The sequence below is a fragment of the Microcebus murinus genome, unplaced genomic scaffold (genome assembly GCF_040939455.1).
Source record: "Microcebus murinus isolate Inina unplaced genomic scaffold, M.murinus_Inina_mat1.0 scaf003_hap2_Mmur4.0, whole genome shotgun sequence".
NCBI classification, from domain to species: domain Eukaryota; kingdom Metazoa; phylum Chordata; class Mammalia; order Primates; family Cheirogaleidae; genus Microcebus; species Microcebus murinus.
This window is the reverse complement of record NW_027438949.1, coordinates 240,360-261,795: the sequence shown is the minus strand read 5'-3', so window position 1 is coordinate 261,795 and position 21,436 is coordinate 240,360. Positions and strand designations below refer to the sequence as shown.

General features: G+C 42.4%; 1 pseudogene; it reads left to right on the top strand.

The window, feature by feature from the left end:
• Positions 1-13,801: 13,801 nt before the first annotated feature.
• LOC105867821 (ERBB receptor feedback inhibitor 1 pseudogene) lies at positions 13,802-15,573 on the top strand (annotated as a pseudogene).
• The last annotated feature ends 5,863 nt before the right edge of the window (positions 15,574-21,436 follow it).

Here is a 21,436-nt window from a genome sequence, read left to right as displayed (position 1 = left end):
TTAGGAACATTTCAAATCTCTTCTAGCTATTCTGAAATATACAATATAGTGTTTTTAGCTATAGTCCCCCTACTGTGCTGTAGAATTCTAGAACTTATTCCTTCAAACTGTGTGTTTGTACCCATTAACCAACCTCCCTTCATTCCCCACTCTACCCTTCCCAGCCTCTGGTAACTATCATTCTACTCTCTACCTCCGTGAGATAAACTTGTTATTTATTTATTTTTTTGAGACAGAGTCTCACTCTGTTGTCTGGGCTAGAGTGCCGTGGCATCAGCCTAGCTCACAACAACCTCCAACTCCTGGACTCAGGTGATCCTTCTGCCTCAGTCTCCCGAGTAGCTGGAACTATAGGCATGCGCCACCGTTCCTGGCCAATTTTTTATCTATATATTTTAAGTTGTCCAGCTAATTTCTATTTTTTTTTTTAGTAGAGATGGGGTCTCGCTCTTTCTCAGGCTGGTCTCAAACTCCTGAGCTCAAACGATCCGTCTGCCTCGGCCTCCCAGAGTGCTAGGATTACAGGTGTGAGCCACCGCGTCAGGCAGAGATAAATGATTTAAGCTTCCAAGTATGAGTGAGAACATGTAATATTTGCCTTTCTGTGCCTGGCTTATTTCACTTAACATAATGGCCTTCAGTTCCATCCATGTTGCTGCAAATGAGAAGATTTCATTCTTTTTTATGGCTGAATAGTATTACATTGTCTATATATGCCACATTTTCTTCATCCACTCGTCTGTTTTGTTTGTTTGTTTGTTTGTGTGTTTTGTTTTGTTTTTTGAGACAGAATCTCACTCAGTTACCTTGGCTAGAGTGCCGTGGCATCAGCCTAGCTCACAGCAACCTCAAACTCCTGGGCTCAAGCAATCCTTCTGCCTCAGCCTCCTGAGTAGCTGGGACTACAGGCATGTGCCACCATGCCCGGCTAATTTTTTCTATATATATTTAGTTGGCCAATTAATTTCTTTCTATTTTTAGTAGAGACAGGGTCTCGCTCTTGCTCAGGCTGGTTTTGAACTCCTGACCTTGAGCGATCGATCCTCCAGCCTCGGCCTCCCAGAGTGCTAGGATTACAGGCATGAGCCACCACGCCCGGCCTCATCTATTGATAGACTCATGTTGATTCCATATCTTGGCTATTGTGAATAGTACTGCAATAAACATGGAGGTGCAGGTATCCCTTTGATAAAAGGATTTCCTTTCATTTTGATAAATAACCAGTAGTGGGATTGCTGGGTCATATGGTAATTTTATTTTTAGTTTTTTGAGGAACTTCCATACTCTTTTCCATAGTGGCTGTACTAATTTATATTCCCACCAACAATGTACAAGGGTTCCCTTTTCTCCATATCCTCACCAATACTTGTTATCTTTTGTCTTTTTGACAATTGCCATTCTAACTGGGTTAAGATATCTCATTGTGGTTTTGATTTGCCTTTCCTTGATATTAGTGTTTTTGAGCATTTTTTCATATACCTGTTAGCCATTTGTTTGTCTCCTTTTTTTATTTTAGCGTATTATGGGGGTACAAGTGTTGAGGTTACACATATTGCCCATGCCCCCCTCCCCCCTCGAGTAAGAGCTTCAAGCGTGTCCATCCACCAAAGGTTGCACATCTCACTCGTTTGGTTGTATATAGCCATCCCCTCCTCCCCCATCCCAACCTCCTGACACCCGATAAATGTTACTCCTATATGTCCACTTAGGTGTTGATCCGTTAATACCAATTTGCTGGTGAGTACATGTGGTGCTTGTTTTAACATTCTTCAGATACTTGACTTAGTAGAATAGGTTCCAACTCTATCCAGGAATATACAAGAGGTGCTATATCACCATTGTTTCTTAAAGCTGAGTAGTACTCCATGATATACATATACCACATTTTATTAATCCACTCATGAATTGATGGGCATTTGGGTTGTTTCCATAGCTTTGCAATTGTGAATTGTGCTGCTATAAATATTCGAGTGTAGGTGTCTTTTTATAAAGTGACTTTTGATCTTTTGGGTAGATGCCCAGTAGTGGAATTGCTGGATCAAATGGTAGATCTACTCGTATCGCTTTGAGGTATCTCCATATTGCTTTCCACAGAGGTTGAACTAGTTTGCAGTCCCACCAGCAGTGTAGGAGTGTTCCTCTCTCTCCGCATCCACGCCAGCATTTGTTGTTCGGAGACTTTTTTTTTTATTTAGGCATATTATAGGGGTACAGATTTTAAGGATTCAATAAATGCCCATTCCCCCCTCCCCCCACAAGTCTGAGTCTCCAGTATGACCATTCCCCAGATGGTGCACATCTCACTCATTATGTATGTATATACCCGCCCCCTCCCCCCTCCCACCTGCCCAATACCCTATTACTGTAGTACCTATGTGTCCACTTAGGTGCTGCTCAGTTAATACCAATTTGCTGGTGAGTATATGTGGTGCTTGTTTTTCCATTCTTGGGAAACTTCACTTAATAGTATGGGTTCCAGCTCTAACCAGGAAAATATAAGAATTGCTATATCACCGTTGTTTCTTAGAGCTGAATAGTACTCCATGGTATACATATACCACATTTTATTAATCCATTCTTGGATTGATGGGCACTTGGGCTGTTTCCACAGCCTTGCAATTATGAATTGTGTTGCTATAAACATTCGAGTGCAGGTGTCTTTTTTGTAGAGTGTCGTTGGATCTTTTGGGTAGATGCCCAGCAATGGGATTGCTGGATCAAATGGTAGATTCACTTGTATCGCTTTAAGGTATTGGAGACTTTTTGATAAAGGCCATTCTCACTGGAGTTAAGTGATATCTCATTGTAGTTTTGATTTGCGTTTCCCTGATGATTAGAGATGTTGAACATTTTTTCATGTGTTTGTTGGACATTATTCTGTCTTCTTTTGAGAAGTTTCTGTTCATGTCCTTTGCCTATTTTCTGATAGGGTTGTTGGATTTTTTCTTGCTGATTTTCCTGAGTTCTAAATAGATTCTAGTTATCAGCCCTTTATCAGATGTGTAGCTTTCAAAAATTTTCTCCCATTCTGTGGGGTGTCTGTTTGGTCTCTTGACAGTTTCTTTGGCTGTGTAGAAGCTTTTAAATTTGACCAGGTCCCATTTGTTTATTTTTGTTACTGTTGTGGTTGCCTTTGGGGTCTTCTTCATAAATTCTTTGCCTAGGCCAATGTATAGAAGGGTATTTCCAACATTTTCCTCTAGAATTCTAATAGTTTCACACCTAAGGTTCAAGTCTGTTACCCAGCGTGAGTTGATTTTTGTGAGAGGTGAAAGGTGTGGGTCTTGTTTCAGTCTTCTACATGTGGCTATCCAGTTTTCCCAGCACCATTTATTGAATAAGGGTTCTTTTCCCCAGTGTATGTTTTTGTCTGGTTTGTCGAAGATTAGTTGGCTATATGAGGATGGTTTTATATCTAGGTTCTCTGTTCTGTTCCACTGGTCAATGTCCCTGTTCTTGTGCCAGTAAAAAACTGTTTTAATGACTATAGCCTTGTAGTATAGTTTGAAGTTTGGTAAACTGATACCTCCTATTTTGTTTTTATTGCCTAGGATTGATTTTGCTATATGGGGTCTTCTCTGGTTCCATATGAAGGGTAAAATTATTTTTTCTATATCTGTGAAAAATGATGATGGTATTTTGGTAGGGATTGCATTGACTCTGTAGGTCACTTTGGGTAGTATAGACATTTTAACAATATTGATTCTGCCGACCCATGAGCTTGGTATATTCTTCCATCTGTTTACGTCCTCTACTATTTCCTTCTTCAGTGTTTCATAGTTCTCCCTGTAGAGGTCTTTTACCTCCTTAGTTCAATATATTCCAAGCTACTTTATTTTCTTTGTTGCTATTTTGAAGGGAATTGAGTCTTTGATTTGGTTCTCACTTGACTGTTGTTGGTGTATATGAATGCCTCTGATTTCTGTGTATCGATTTTGTATTCTGAGACTTTACCAAATTCATTTATCAGTTCAAGGAGTCTCTTGGTTGAATCCTTGGAGTTTTCTAGGTATAATATCATGTCATCAGCAAAGAGTGAGAGTTTGATCTCTTCTGCTCCCATTTGGACGCCCTTAATTCCGCTCTCTTGTCTGATTGCTGTAGCGCAGACTTCTAGCATTATGTTGAACAGAAGTGGAGATAATGGGCAACCTTGCCTTGTTCCAGTTCTGAGTGGGAATGCTTTCAATTTTTCCCCATTCAGTATGATATTGGGTGTGGGTTTGTCATATATGGCTTGTATCATTTTTATGTAAGCCCCGTCTATGCCTATATCATTGAGCGTTCTTTTTTTTTTTTTTTTTTTTTTTTTTTTTTTTTTTTTTGAGACAGAGTCTCGCTGTCTTGCCTAGGCTAGAGTGAGTGCCGTGGCATCAGCCTAGCTCACAGCAACCTCAAACTCCTGGGCTCAAGGGATCCTCCTGCCTCAGCCTCCCGAGTAGCTGGGACTACAGGCACAAGCCACCATGCCCGGCTGACATATATATATATATATATATATATATATATATATATATTAGTTGGGAATTAATTTCTTTCTATTTTTATGGTAGAGACAGGGTCTCGCTCAGGCTGGTTTTGAACTCCTGACCTTAAGCAATCCGCCCACCTTGGCCTCCCAGAGTGCTAGGATTACAGGCGTGAGCCACCGCGCCCGGCCACGTTGAGCGTTCTTATCATAAAAGGGTGTTGAATTTTGTCAAATGCTTTCTCTACGTCTATTGAGAGGATCATATGGTCTTTGTTTTTGCTTCTGTTTATATGGTGAATTACATTTATACATTTGCGTATGTTGAACCATCCCTGCATCCCTGGGATCCAGCCCACTTGGTTGTGATGAATTATTTTCTTGACAAGCACCTGGATTCAATTGGCTAGGATTTTATTGAGAATTTTTGCATCTATATTCATAAAGGATATTGGTCTGTAGTTTTCTTTTTTTGTTGCATCCTTTCCTGGTTTTGGTATCAGGCTTATGTTCGCTTCATAAAATGTGTTGGTGAGGTTTCCATCCTTCTCGATGTTATAGAATAATTTCTGCAGGATAGGCACCAGTTCTTCTTTGTTGGTGCGGTAAAATCCGGGTGTGAAACCATCTGGTCCAGGACTTTTCTTTTTAGGAAGGTTTTTTATTGCTGTTTAAATTTCAGTACTTGATATTGGTCTGTTCAGGAATTCTATTTCTTCCTGGTTGAGCCTAGGGAGGCTGTGTGTTTCTAAGAAATTGTCAATTTCTTTCACATTTTCCAGTTTGTGTGCATAGAGGTTTTTGTAGTACTCATAAATTATATCTTGTATTTCTGTGGCATCAGTTGTAATTTCTCCTTTATTGTTCCTGAAGGATCTTATTAGAGATTTTTCTTTTCTGCTTTTCGTTAGTCTATCCAATGGTATGTCAGTTTTGTTTATTTTTTCAAAGAACCAACTTTTTTGTTTTATTAATCTTCTGTATAGTTTTCCTGTTGTCTAGTTTTCGTTTAGTTCTGATTTGATCTTAATGATTTCACTTCTTCTGCTGGGTTTGGGGTTGCTTTGTTCTTCTTTTTCCAGCTCTTTGATACACTTCATTAGGTTGTCTATTTGTGATCTTTTCGACTTTTAGATATAGGCATTTATGGAAATAAACTTTCCTCTCAGGACTGCTTTAGCTGTGTCCCACAGGTTTTGGTAACTTGTGTCACCTTTCTCGTTTAGTTCATAGAATCTTTTTTTTTTTTTTTTGAGACAGAGTCTCACTTTGTTGTCCAGGCTAGAGTGAGTGCCATGGCGTCAGCCTAGCTCAAAGCAACCTCAAACTCCTGGGATCAAGCAATCCTCCTGCCTCAGCCTCCCGAGTAGCTGGGACTACAGGCATGCACCACCATGCCCTGCTAATTTTTTCTATATATATTAGTTGGCCAATTAATTTCTTTCTATTTATAGTAGAGACAGGGTCTCGCTCTTGCCGAGGGTGGTTTCGAACTCCTGACCTTGAGCAATCCGCCTGCCTTGGCCTCCCAGAGTGCTAGGATTGCAGGCGTGAGCCACCGCACCCGGCCTAGTTCAAAGAATCTTTTGATTTCCATCTTGATTTCCACGTTTATGAAGTGATCATAGGGGGTCTAGTTTCAGTCTTCTACATATGGATATCCAGTTTTCCCAACACTATTTGTTGAAGAGGGTGCTTTTCCCGCAATATATGTTCTTGGTGTCTTTATAAAAAATCAGTTGGCTGTAAATATGTGGATTTATTTCTGGGTTCTCTATTCTGTTCTATTAGCCTATGGATCTGCTTTATGCCAGTATCATGCTTTTTGGTTACTATAGCTTTGTAGTATATTTTGAAGTTAGGCAATGCAATGCCTCCAGCTTTGTTCATTTTGCTCAGTATGAGCATGTATTACCTTTTAAATATTTTTACTTTGAAAAATAATACTCTGCTCTGTTAAGCTAAGGAATAATCTTTCCCAGTCTTATTCTTTTAAAACATTGGAAATGGATTTATTTTCTTTTTCAGAGATGGAGGTCTTGCTTTGTCTCCTAGGCTGGAGTGCAGTGGCTTTATCATAGCTCATTGCCACCCCAAACTACTGGGCTCAAGTGATCCTCCCACATCAACTTCTGGAGTAGCTGGGACTACAGGTGCACACCAAGCCAATTTTAAATTTTTTTGTAGAGACCTTGGGAAACTCCTGTGCTGAAATGATCCTCCTGCTTCGGCCTCCCAAAGTGCTAGGATTACAGGTATGAGCCACTCTGCCCAGCCTAGAAACTGATTTTGAATTTGATGAAATGTCTGTGTAACCATAGAGGACATCTGTTGGTTTTTTCACCCAGCATCTGTTCCCCTTCTCCTAGCACCAGTGTCCTTATTTCTCAAGAACCCTCCTCCCTCTCCTGTCAGCAGTTATGATTCTGGTGGCATTGACTTCATCCCTGATCCAGAGGTAGGCATGAGGATCAGGCCTGGCCAGTCGGAACACAGCATTCCTCTGGCCATGGTGATCCCATCTAGGCCAATGACACTTTCGGGGCTGCCAGGGGGCAGGCTGGCACTGGACAGAGGAGAAGCTGGAGCAGGAAGGCGGATCTCAGAGAACCAAATCCTAGATCCAGCCATGCCTGAAGCTCAGAACTGCACGTGCACCTTTCAGTTACACAGACCCAGGAATTCTCCCTGTGGCTTAAGCCAATGTGGATATTTTTTTATTGTTTTTGTTTAATTTTTCCATGGCAATAGAAAATTCTATTGAATTTGACTATCACTGAATTGAGGAACCATAGGTTTATTTCTTATTTAATCTTCTACTGTGATCTGAGCACTTCGCCCTCCTTTCCTTCAAGGTAAAAATGGGCATATTTCTTGCTAAAGGATTGACTCCTTGTTGATAAGCAATCAAGTCATATTATGGTAGAAATGGAGACATATTTTTGGATAAAAATCCAAAGAGGGAGGGGAGAGACTGCAAGGGGGTTGCCTGAGCAAAGGGACAAGGAGAAGGGCCATTGGGACCAGCCCTTTCCAGACAGTACTCCCCAAATTGGCCCGTAATTGGGCCATATGACGATATGTCCATCTCAGATGGAGAAGCCTGTACCTTCCAATTATTTTAATTGCTATATAATATTCCACAGAATTTACATACCATAGTTATTTTAACAAGTCTTGTATATATAGATCTTTAAGTTGTTTCTAATTCTTAAGTATTGTAAACTGCTGAAATGAATGTCCTGATGCATTTGTTTTTGTGTAATGCATTATGTACAGTATATTTTTAGAAGGAAATTTTTGGGTCAAACAGTAAGTCCTTTTAAAGTATTTCATACGTATTACCAAACTGCCCTCCAAAAATGTTGCACCAATTTTACTTCAACCAATGGTATATGAAAGTGTCCATTTTCTTACATTCCACCTTACACCCCACCCTGTTTTAGTCAGCTTGAGCTGCCAACTTGGTGGCTTAAACAACAGAAATTTATTTTCTCATAGTTCTGTAGACTAGAAGTCCAAAATTAAGATGCCAGAGGCCTGGCTTCTGGTGAGGCCTCTCTCCTTGGGTTGCAGATGGCACAATCTTGCTGTGTCCTCACATGGCCTTTCCTCTGTGTGTGAAGACAGAGAGTGAGCTCTCTGGTGTCTCTTATCTATTTTTTCTATATATATATATATATTTGTCCCCATGACTCCCAAAGAAATCTTTTTTTTTTTTTTGAGACAGAGTCTCACTCTGTTGCCTGGGCTAGAGTGCTGTGGCATCAGCCTAGCTCACAGTAACCTCAAACTCCTGGGCTCAAGCAATCCTCCTGCCTCAGCCTCCTGAGTAGCTGGGACTACAGGCAAGCGCCACTATGCCCGGCTAATTTTTTCTATGTATTTTTAGCCAAAGAAGTCTTGAGTGGCTCTGTCCCATCTGACTCCTGCTGATGTCTAGTGTGTTTTTTAAAATTTCCTCTCCTGTCTTTGTGTTTAAGGCAGAATAGAAGAGGCTCTTGCCTCATTCCCCATTCCTTCCCTAATTTGACGACAGGGTTGGATGTTGTGTATTGTGTTTCTTTGTTTATTTTGTTCTGAAATTAAAGTATGCAAAGTCAGGAAGATGTATTTTTATACAAAAGAAACAAAAAATCCCCTCATTTGTAAATGTTCACCATTTCAGTGATGTAAATAGTTCCACCATGGCTGTTTCACTAAATGTAGAGTCAGGAAGAGATGGGCTATCCCGCATCCAGGACACCACTAGATATTTACCTTAACATCAGGTACTGAGAAGTGCTATTAAAGGGAAATAAAGTTGGCCGGTTTTAGGAAGAGTAGTCAGGAAAGGTCTTTCTGAGATTGTGAAGAAAAACAGAGACTACCATTTATTGAACACCTACTTGGTGTCAAAATCAATGGTAGGCACTTTCATATACATAAACTAAATGTCATTCCTATCAATAGATGAGGAAACTACAAGTTATGTAATTTTCTCTTAGTCAGAAAGCTAGTAAGATGCTGAAGGGGGATTCACAAACAGGCTTTTATGGCTCCAAAGCTTCTGTTCTGTCTGACTTCCTCCCTCAGATTATCAGTATGGATGGAGGAAACAAGGCAGTGATACAGCTACCCTAGACAGCCCAGAGTTAGCCCAAGGAGAAGAAACCACTCACTCAGTCTAAAAAGAAAGATGTGGGTGGATAATACTTTTGCAAGGCAAGAAATACAGTTCTTGGAACTTAGACTGGGCACTGAAATTGTCAACAATGTTAATAATTCCCCTGCCTGCCATCCCCATAAATAGAATTGTGAGGCTTCTCCAAGGCTGTTCGCTCATCCACAAAATGACAATAATAGTAGTGCCTCCCTCGAGGGTACTTATAGTAAATGAGATGGTGGATACACATAATTATCCTCCTGAAAAAAATTTCCAAATCCTCAAATTTCACTGCACCAGGGAATTCAGCCCATGGTTCATGGTCAGGCTAAGGATTCAATGAGTGCCAAAGACAAAGACACAACCAGAAGCTGCATGAGAATGGCCTAATTTGGGCTCAGGGCAAATGTTTTGAGAAATAACCCTCAAGAGGCTTCTGAAGACTTGACATGGAAGTTGAGGACAGGAGTCCTGGGTGGAGAGTTGCGACAGAGGAGAATGTTTCGCTCACCCCATTTCGTAGCTTTACTGATAGTTCCTGAGCAGGGGTGAGCCAGAGCGCAGGCACATTTGGTAGCAAGAGAGGAAAGGAACACTAGTCACTCAAGCATGTTATTTGTATGTGGAGGGCAGGGTATTGGAACAGTGCAGGCAGGGGACAGGGCCCCCCAAAAGGACTTTTTGAATATTGCCAAAGCCCAACAGCCTGACCAAACCCATCTCCCAGCACCTGGGAGCAGTCATGAATGGTCCTGATAAGATTCTGAGAGAGTAAGAAACTGAGCCCTAAGGCCAAGCAAGGTCTACAGTGCAAGGTGGCAATGTGGTGCTCATTCTTTTCTTAAAAGGATTCCAGTCCTATAGGATCAGGGCCCTACTCTTATGATCTCATTTAAACTTAATTACCTCCTTAAAGGCCCTATCTCCAAATATAGTCACATTGGGGGTCAGGACTTCCACATACAAATTCTGGGGGAACATAATTCAGCCCATAACACACCCAGAACATTTTCAATATTTTAAATCTTTCTCCATATACTAAGCAAAATCATATCTCAATATTGTTTTACTTTCTTTTTGGTTTCTAATGTGGTTTAACAACAATCCATACAATATTTGGCCAGTGGTATCTCCTCTACTGAGAACTGTCCATTCATAACGTTTGTCCATTTCCTTTTTTTTTAATTTATTTTTTATTTTTATTTTTATTTTTTTGAGACAGAGTCTCACTTTGTTGCCCAGGCTAGAGTGAGTGCCATGGCATCAGCCTAGCTCACAGCAACCTCAAACTCTTGGGCTGAAGCAATCCTCCTGCCTCAGCCTCCCAAGTGGCTGGGACTACAGGCATGTGCCACCATGCCCGGCTGATTTTTTCTATATATGTATTAGTTGGCAAATTAATTTCTTTCTATTTATAGTAGAGACGGGGTCTCGCTCTTGCTCAGGCTGGTTTCGAACTCCTGACCTCGAGCAATCCGCCTGCCTCGGCCTCCCAGAGTGCTAGGATTACAGGCGTGAGCCACCGCGCCCAGCCTCGTTTGTCCATTTTCTAATTGTAATAGTCATATTTTACTTATTGATTGGTGACTGCTGTTTAAGACACAAATATTTGGTTAAAGACACCAAATATTTGTCATAATTTGAAAATACTTTGCCTTTTCATTGCTTCATTTTATCTTCGCTCATGGTCCTTTTCTATATAGAAGTTTTAAAAAATTTAAATGTATTTAAGTGATTTATTTTTCATTATTATTCCTGGATTTTGTGTCCCATGGAAAGCCTTACCCATTGCAAAATTATAACGTTTTTCACACATAACATCATCTTTAAACCTTAAAATTTTATTCCACTAGAAATTTACTTTGATGTGAAAAATGACATTGATCTAACTTTGTTTTCCCTCAAAAGGTTAGTCAGGTATCCTAGCATCATTTATTGAATAATCCATATTTCTCCACTGAAGATGTTGTCTTCACTAATTTCTAAATTCCTCTCTGGTTTTATTATTGCACATTTGTTCTTCCAGCTGATTTAGGTTGGGGGAGCCTGGATAGTCTCTCTGAGGAAAGGACCTGAGCATACAATAGGGAAAGCTAGGAACAGGGTGAAGAAGATGGGGGAGAGAAAGAAAGAGAGATTGACAGCAAGAAAGAGAGAGAGAGAGATAGAGAGATACAGAGAGAGAGAGATCTGGTTGGCTCAGTTTGGGTTATCATCCCAAAGGTATAGGGATAAGATGAGGAAAAATGACAGAAAGGAAGTTAGGGGTCAATAGATTAGAGGACTATTACATTGGGGGGTAATTGAGCAGTTGTGTTTATTCTATATTTTGACTATTATAAACAATATTATGAGTACTTTTGTTTAAAAAGATTGTGGACACACATAACATGTAAATATACACGTAGTCCTAGTGTTATTGATGACAGAGGTTTCAGGTTATTTAGCTCATAATTTTACTAGAACCCTAAGTTCCCCTATGACACATTTATCCAGGTCTGTGTAATTACAGCACATTACCTGGTTGCAGAATGAGAGCTATTACTTCACTGGGTAGCAGAGGGAAGGCTATGAGGATAAAGGCCTAGATATGTGGCTGGAAGGTTGTCCTCGTGGGAAGGTAGAGGTCATCATCCAGGACACCAGCAGTTGTGTCCTCAGGGACTAAGCCAGAGATTGTGACTGGAGCACAAATACAAAAGGCAGAGCCAGAAACCAGAGTGAAAACCAACTTGAAGCAGAGTGAAATGAAAGACCAAGAGTGAAATGACTGAGATTACTCAAGTTAGTAGAAAAATAAGGCTAGTCTTGAGTTTGCTTTTTCCAGCAAAATAAATTTCCAGGAGAATGAAAGGTTTAAATAGGGAAAAAATGAAAGCATACAATTAAATAGAAAACTGATAGAAGAAAACATTAGTAAAGAAATGTATCCACATAAAATTACAGGAAATGCAAATTTCAGTGTCCATAAATAAAGTTTTATTGGGGTCGGGTACGGTGGCTCATGCCTGTAGTCCTAGCTCTCTGGGAGGCCGAGGCGGGTGGATCGCTCAAGGTCAGGAGTTCAAAACCAGCCTGAGCAAGGGCGAGACCCCATCTCTACTAAAAATAGAAAGAAATTAATTGGCCAACTATAAATACATAGAAAAAATTAGCCGGGCATGGTGGCACATGCCTGTAGTCTGAGCTACTTGGGAGGCTAAGGCAGAAGGATTGTTTGAGCCCAGGAGTTTGAGGTTGCTGTGAACTAGGCTGATGCCACGGCACTCTAGCCCAGTCAACAGAGTGAGACTGTGCCTCAAAAAAAAAAAAAGTTTTATTGGAACACAGGTACACACACACACAAAAAGAAATGTATGCATGGTACAAAAACCTAGAAGCCATGTTGAATAAAAATGAATCAATGTCTGAATACAAAAAAATGTTAAACTTATTTAGGGCAGAAAACACTATAAAAGCATCAAATTTAGAATCAATTGGGGAAATTATTTGTAAGTCAAATACTAAATAAAACAGGATATGAACTCCAGAAGCCCAACAAATAAAATCACTGCTGATGACATAAAAATGTTGAACTTTGTTATGGAAGAAAACATCATAAAATGAAGGCAAACAACATGTTAGGAAAATATTTGTAATCTAAATATTAAAGGCTCATGTCTCTAAGAGGAAAATAACTCTTAGAAATCAACACATAAAAGACAAACAACCTGGTAGAGAATTGTACAAATGACAGGAACATGGAATTTATGGAGTAAGAATAATAACTGCCAATTTGGCATGTTGTATGACTCGATTTACGTAAATAAAAATATTAGAAGTGCAGGTAAGTGTATCCCAAGAAAAAAATCTGGAAGGCTATACATAAGACTGTTCATAGAGGTTTGTGCAGAGACAGATTATGAAAAGTTTTTGCTTTCTAACAACACTCCTTTGTGTAAAGCATGAATGATTTAGTACTAAGTATGTATTCTAGTTGAAAGAAAAAGTGAAGAGTATATAAGCATACAGAACCATAAAGACATTATGACTCCAGTTTGCTTTCCCTGCTTTAAATATACATACACATACATTGATAGCTCGAAAAGAAACCTGAAGGACAACCATCAAAATGTTCACATTGGTTCTCTCTGGGTGGCAAGATTGTGGAGGGTATTTTTTTGTATTTCATTCTGTAAGTCTCTGTAATTGTACAGCTCATCCAATGACCATGTTTTATGTCCATAAGCTGAAAAAAGAAGGAAACATGATGATTTAGAATTAAAAATGCGGCCGGGCACGGTGGCTCACGCCTGTAATCCTAGCACTCTGGGAGGCCGAGGCGGGTGGATTGCTCGAGGTCAGGAGTTTGAAACCAGCCAGAGCAAGAGTGAGACCTCGTCTCTACTAAAAATAGAAAGAAATTAGCTGGACAACTAAAAATATATATAGAAAAAATTAGCCGGGCGTGGTGGCACATGCCTGTAGTCCCAGCTACTCGGGAGGCTGAGGCAGGAGGATTGCTTGAGCCCAGAAGTTTGAGGTTGCCATGAGCTAGGCTGATGCCATGGCACTCTAGCCTGGGTGACAGAGTGAGACTCTGTCTAAAAAAAAAAAAAAAGGGACAGCGGCAGAGTGCGAGACAGGGAGCGCAAGCGAGAGAGCAGCGAGGCGCCTGCGCCCCCGGGCGCTGAGCCAGCCAGAGCCAGGACGGACATGCGCGGGAGGGCGCCCTGGGGCAGCCGCTGCTCCTCCCGGGGAATGAAAGCTACTGGTTGATTTAAAAATCCCTGGACCTCACAAGTTTGGAGACATCCCAGAATAAGGCACAATGTCAACAGCAGGAGTTGCCGCTCAGGAAATTAGAGTTCCACTAAAAACTGGATTTCTACATAATGGCCAAGCCATGGGCAACGTGAAGACCTGCTGGGGTAGTCGCAGTGAGTTTAAAAACAACTTTTTAAATATTGACCCCATAACCACAGCCTACAGTCTGAACTCTCCTGCTCAGGAGCACCTAGCATCCTTCGGGCATACTTCAAAATCTGTTCTGATGAATGGCCACTACTTTGCAGAAAATGGTCCATCTCAAAAGTCCAGCTTGCCCCCTCTCATTATTCCCCCCAGTGAAAACTTGGGACAACATGAAGAGGATCAAATTGTCTGTGGTTTTAAGAAACTCTCAGTGAATGGGGTTTGTACGTCTACTCCTTCACTTACACCCATAAAAAACTCCCCTTCACTTTTCCCCAGTACAACACTTTGTGAACGGGGTTCTAGGCCCCTTCCACCATTGCCAATCTCTGAAGACCTCTCTCTGGATGAGACAGACTGTGAGGTAGAATTCCTAACTAGCTCAGATACAGACTTCCTTTTAGAAGACTATACGCTTTCTGATTTCAAATACGATGTTCCTGGCAGGCAAAGCTTCTGTGGGTGTGGACAGATCAACTATGCATATTTTGATACCCCAGCTGTTTCTGCAGCAGATCTCAACTGTGCATCTGACCAAAATGGGGGTGTCCCAAGTCCAAATCCTCCTCCGCCTCAAACTCACCGAAGATTAAGAAGGTCTCATTCAGGACCAGCCGGATCCTTTAACAAACCAGCCATAAGGATATCCAGCTACATACACAGAGCTTCTCCTAACTCTGATGAAGACAAACCTGAGGTTCCCCCCAGGGTTCCCATACCTCCTAGGCCAGTAAAGCCAGATTATAGAAGGTGGTCAGCAGAAGTTACGTCTAGCACCTATAGCGATGAAGACAGGCCTCCCAAAGTACTGCCAAGAGAACCTTTATCCCAAAGTAACTCCCGCACACCAAGTCCTAAAAGCCTTCCGTCTTACCTCAATGGGGTCATGCCCCCGACACAGAGCTTTGCCCCTGATCCCAAGTACGTCAGCAGCAAAGCTCTGCAAAGATAGAACAGCGAGGGATCTGCCAATAAGGTTCCTTGCATTCTGCCCATTATTGAAAATGGGAAGAAGGTTAGTTCAACACATTATTACCTGCTACCTGAGAGACTGCCGTACCTGGACAAATATGAAAAATTTTTTAGGGAAGCAGAAGAAACACATGCAAGCACCCAAATCCAGGCGTTACCTGCTGACTGCAGTATGGTTTCAGCCACAGAAAAGCTGGACTCAAAAACAAAGATGGATCTGGGTGGCCATGTGAAGCGTAAACACTTGTCCTACGTGGTTTCTCCTTAGACTTGGGGGTTGTGGTTCAGCAGGTTATATAGGAGCAAATGGTTCTCAATTTTCCAGTTTGATTGAGGTTCACAGAAAAATCTTTCAGACTGCAAAGTAAAATAGTTGAACTCTCTTGTCTTAATGAGAAAAATTTAGAGCAGTTGAGAGATGCTGTTATGCCGAGAATCCCTGATTTTGTTAGCGATAGAGAAAAGTCTATTCAAGTCTATAATTTAAAGATGTGATGGTGGGAGGGAAGGACGGGGGAACTTTTTATATATGCATACATTATATACCTATATATAACTTGTGGTATAACCATAGAGCATAGTTGTGGGTTAACCAGTTAGTTATAGTCTTAGAGTAATATATATTCAGAATAGCAAAAACTCAACCTGGAGAAATGAGTCCTGGTAGACTGAAAATTGAGCAAATGGAAGAAAATACAGTATTGTTTATTTATTTTTATTTATTTATTTTTTTTATTTATTTATTTTTTTTTTGCTCATTCCCTGCAAATGAATACAGTATTGTTTAGATCAGAATCATTCTAAAAATTATTTTTGTTTTGTAGCTTTGAAGATTCCTGGCTTTTAGGCCTGTTCTATTTTGTTTCATTTATTTTTGCAAGCAGTCTTTTCCATTAAGGGCAGGATACCCATTCTTTACCATGACTGTACCTGCCTAGTTTAAAGTCGTCCCACGGCCTAATTCCAGGTCTCATTTTTTTGTCTTGTTGAGGGGGGAGAGAGCAGTTTATTTGGCAACCATACTGTCATCTGTACATGTCTCACATCTTGAAGAATGAAAAGAAAATAGAATTAGTGAATAATTTTTTCTTACAATTCCTGCTTGATTCCACCCACTGAAGTGACCCAGTGTACTGTGGGCCTCGCAGAGACAGTGGGATACATGAGACTCAGGTGGAAAAGCATACTCGGTGCCAGTGTTCAGGATGTCAGTTTGACAAAATAATGAAGCAATTAGCTATGTGATTGAGAATTATTGTGTGGGGATGTATGTTATGGTTTTTGTTTTTGTTTTTTTTTAGACTATTAATAAACAAATACAACACAAGCTGGCCTTATGTTGCTGGTTCTTATTCAGTATTTCCTGGGGATTGTTTGCTTTTTAAATAAAACACTTCTGACCAATAGCACAATATGTCTTAATACCATAAGCATCTTTCTGCTTTGAAAACCCTCACAGCTGGCTGCTTCACTTAGGTGCAGTGAGACACATAGCTTGTGTTCACGTTCTCACATCCTTCGAGGTATTTATCTTGAGTAGATAAGCACAAGAGAGAAGGTGCTCACTAACAGAGGTACGTTACTACAATGTTCTCTTAATAGTTAAACAAGCTGTTTACAATTTAAACTGCTGAATATTATTTGAGCTATTTAAAGCTTATTATATTTTAGTATGAACTAAATGAAGGTTAAAACATGCTTAAGAAAAATGCACTGATTTCTGCATTATGTGTACAGTATTGGACAAAGGAGTTTATTCATTTTGTTGCATTATTTTGAATATTGTCTTTTCATTTTAATAAAGTTATAATACTTATTTATGAAAAAAAAAAGAACTAAAAATGCAACAAAAATATTTGATCTTTGCTGAAATGGGGGAAAACCTGACACACAAAATAGGTTTCACCTCATGGATCTTCTACATTAAATTACAAACTCCTATGTGATCAGATTCACTCCTAAATCATCAGGCATGTGGCAGCCTCATTGTGGAGAAGGAGTGCAACCTTGATTTGATGTGACTGGTGCCTACCAGGTCCTTTCTTTCCCAAGGGCCTTGCCAAAGCCTTCTTCACTTCCTTGTTTTTTGTTTTTTTTTTTGTTTGTTTTTGAGACAGAGTCTCACTCTGTTGCTTGGGCTAGAGTGCTGTGGCATCAGCCTAGATCACAGCAACCTCAAACTCTTGGGCTCAAGCAATCCTCCTGCCTCAGCCTCCTGGGTAGCTGAGACTACAGGCATGTGCCATCATGCCCGGCTAATTTTTTCTATATGTTTTTAGTTGTCCAGCTAATTTCTTTGTATTTTTAGTAGAGACGGGGTCTCTCTCTTGCTCAGGCTGGTCTCAAACACCTGACCTTGAGCAATCCACCCGCCTCGGCCTCCCAGAGTGCTAGGATTACAGGGGTGAGCCACTGCGCCTGGCCCACTTCCTTGTTTCTTATGCTGTAGATGATGGGGTTGAGCATGGGAGTGAGGACCACAGACAGCACGGAGAGCACCCGGTCTTACAAGCCAGAATATGAAGAGCTGGGAAGGATATAGCAGAGAATGAAAATGAGGTTGAAAATACAGACCATAGCAATGTGGGCACCATGGCTTGAAAAGGCTTTTCTATGGCTCTTGGTGGAGGGAATTTTGAGAACAGCAGCTACCATGTGTATAGAGGAGATCATAACCTGGGTACAGGAGCCACTAGGGCACAAGAGCCACCAGAAAACTGAAGAACAGGGCAAGTTCATTGGCCCATGTGCTGGAGCAAGAGAGTTTGAGCAGAGGAAGTAGGTCACAGAAGTGGGTGATAAGGCGAGGCCTGCAGTACTTGAGTACAGCTGCAAACATGGTGTGTGTGAGTGCATTGGCCAAGGCAATCAGGCAAGAGATTGAGTCAAGTCCTGTCAAGATCCGTTGGCCCATGAGGACCAGGTAGTGCAGTGCCTGGAAGATGGCTACATGGCAGTCATAGGCCATGGTTGCAAGTAGGAAGCACTACCAGGGTGCCAGGCAGTGGAGAAAGAATATCTGAATAAGACAAGCATGATAGGGCATGGTCCACACTGCAGCCAGCAGATGCACCAGCATCTGAGGCACTGTTTTGGAGATACAGGCAGCATCCAGCAGTGAGAGGTTGCCTAAGAAAAAGTACATGGGAGTGCAGAGTTGGGAGTCCACCATGATAAGGCTGATGATGCCCAGGTTCTCAACCACAACCACTATATACACCAGCAGAAAGATGGGGAACAGCAGGGGCCTCAATGTCTCTGTGTCTGTCAGGCCTTCCAGAAGAAAATGGGACACTAGGGTCCCATTCCCCAGGCACATGGGACCATGCACAGAAACTTGTGCCCATAAAGTCCAACTCAGAGTCGATGAGGGTCTATGTGTGGAATCCCAACTTACAAGAGGGAGCTGGGGTGAGGGAAGGCCCAAAGACAAAGCAGGCAGGTTTCAGACTTAAAGGAATGAAAACTTGGAACAGGAGGGCTGAGGTTAAGCTCAGGAGACCAGGGTTAAGGTAGAGACTAGGAGAATGAAAATCATAACCTCATTAGTCCCTACACCAAGAGGAGGTGCACAGACCTTGAAGTTATAGCCTACGCACCTCCTCCTGTAAGCATATCAAAGCCAATCCCTCCCTCAGCACCTCCTATCTGAATAAGGGATCTTGGGCCTGGTAACTGTAATACCTGAAATGGCCCCATTATTTTACCATCAACAACCCAGGAGAACCCCAACTCAAATCAGTGGTAAGACATCAGCCAGGTCTCACCCTTCTCCTTGTTGGAAACTTTCAGTGTCTCCTATCTCACTCAGGGTCAAACCCAAAGTCCTCCCGTGGACTACATGACCCTCTGTGTTGTGCTCTCTCCTCTCCTCTCTGATCATCAGGCAAGAAGTCTGTCAGCTCCCAGCCCCATGCCATTGTCAGACTTCCATACAGCAGCAAACGTGCCTGCCTATGTCTGCCCCAGTGGAAGAGGGCTTTGCTCTTCTATCTGAAGCTAGTTTTTTTCATTTGCTCTCTTCACCTCAATCCTTGGCAATTGTTTGACCTGTGAAGTCACAAAAATGCCATCAAATTGTTTACTTTAAAGTGGCTTTGATCGGAGCCATCAAGATGGCGGACGAGAAACACCGCCAGACAGAGTGTCTCTGCAGAAAAGACAGATTCTAGCAGAAATTAGAAAAAAGAAGCAAGAAGACGAGCATACAGTGGACGAGGGACGGAAGGAGGGGTACCTGAGACCCCATGAGACTCCACGAGAGGAGGCTGCGGAGGAGAACTGGAAGCTGAGACCGCCGGAGCAGCCCGGAGCCCAGCGGGAAGGGTAGGTGGATAAGTCACCTTTCCCCTCCCCTGCATTTGGGACTGCTGGTGGGCTCCCCAGCGGGTGGAGAGACCTGTGGACACCAGCCCAGAGACGGCCACCGCCAGCTAGCGGTCAGCCTGTAGCAGACGCGGCACCAAGCTCCCAACTCCCTCCCGGCATCTCTGTATGCACAGACCCGAGCCTCGAGACAGGAACCATATTGCCTCCTTCTCCCCTCCGATGGACCCTACCCACGGCTGCCCAGAGAGACAATACAGCCACCAGCTGGAGGCACCTCCAGGGAACAAGACCTTCCCTTTTGGGACTCTACAGCTGACTAAGGGGAATTCAGACTGTGAGCTCCCTACCCGCCAGCCCTCCCAGGTGCTGCTGGCACGGTGTTCCCAGGAGAACGGTGCCCACTCAGAGGCTGAGAGACATAGACCCAGCTTGGGCTCCCTGTGGGTGAATTGGGACCAGAACTCCTCTACCTGGTGGGGATACAGTTTGAACTCTGGGACCCAGAGGTAGGACCTGCAGACCAGATCCCGTGCACCCAGGTCTAGCATTGCCCAGGGCACAGAAGGGATATATGTGAACAGCCTACTGAGGTGTGTGTGCCTTCAGCGGCAGATCAGCATCCTAGAGGGCAACCCTCCTCTCAAAAGGAGGCCGTACGCCTGCCCAGGTGGTGTTTCTGCACAGGGAACTTCCCTGCTGGCATCAAAATCTGGGGAGGCCTGGTGACGTGTGGTCTGGCCTGCTGGCACAGCCCCAGGAGTAGCTGCAGGAGTTGGGGAGGGTGGAAAGAAGCGAGGCCTGCTCCAGACTGCAGGTCTCAGACAGCCCCACCCCCACAAGCAGACTTTCAGGCTGAGCGGGGCCATTCCAGCCCTACCCTGACAGCTTTTAATGGAAGCAGAGAACAGAACTTTGACCCCTGCTAATGACATTGGTGGTGCCTGAGGGCAGGCTTACCCAACCCAGCTATGCCCAGAACAGGAGCTGATAACAGGACACAAAAACAACAGCATAGCCCGTTCCTCAAAGCAAGCGCCACCTACTGACAGGGATGGCATCCTGAACAGCCTTTTCATGGCACCCACTGACTCATTATACAGAGAGTGGTCGAATCTCACCCATAGACACCACCTAACAGCTCAGAAACTAAACAAGGCGTGTGAATACCCAAACAAAAACCTAAAGGAAAGAAACAACAACTGATCGACATGGGAAGAAATCAGCGAAGGAACTCAGGAAATATGAAGAACCAAACGGAAAACACACCCCCAAAGAGGAGCACCAGCCCCCTAGAAACGGACACCAACCCAAATCAGGCAGCCAAAATGACAGAAGAGGAATTTCGTATGTGGATCATAAGAACACTCACCGAGCTGCAACAACAACTCAATAACCAACACAAAGAAACCACAAAAAGCCTCCAGGACCTAGAACAAAAGTTCACTAAAGAAATAGACACAATGAAGAAAAGTTTAACCGAACTCCTGGAAATGAAGAATAAATTCAGGGAACTACAAAATACAGTGGAAAGTCTCAAGAACAGAGTAGATCAAACAGAAGAAAGAATCTCAGAGATTGAAGATAACACCCTCCAACTAAATAAAACCATCACAGAGATAGAGCAGAGAAACAAGAGAAAACAGCAAAGCCTACAAGAGATGTGGGATTATGTGAAGAAACCTAATGTGAGGGTCATAGGGCAACAAGAAGGGGAAGAAGACAACACTCAAGGGTTGGACAAGCTGTTTGAAGATATAATAGAGGAAAGTTTCCCAGGCCTTGCTCAAAATCTCGATATACAAGTTCAAGAAGCTCAGAGGACCCCTGGGAGATTCAATGCAAACAGGAAGGCATCACGACATGCAGTCATCAGACTGATCAAAATATCAACTAAAGAGGCCCTACTAAGAGCTTTAAGATGAAAGAAACAAGTAACTACAAGGGAAAGCCAATTCGAATAACACCAGACTTCTCTAATGAGACTTTACAAGCAAGGAGAGACTGGGGCCCCATTCTCACTCTTCTGAAACAAAACAATGCTCACCCTAGAATTTTATTCCCTGCAAAAC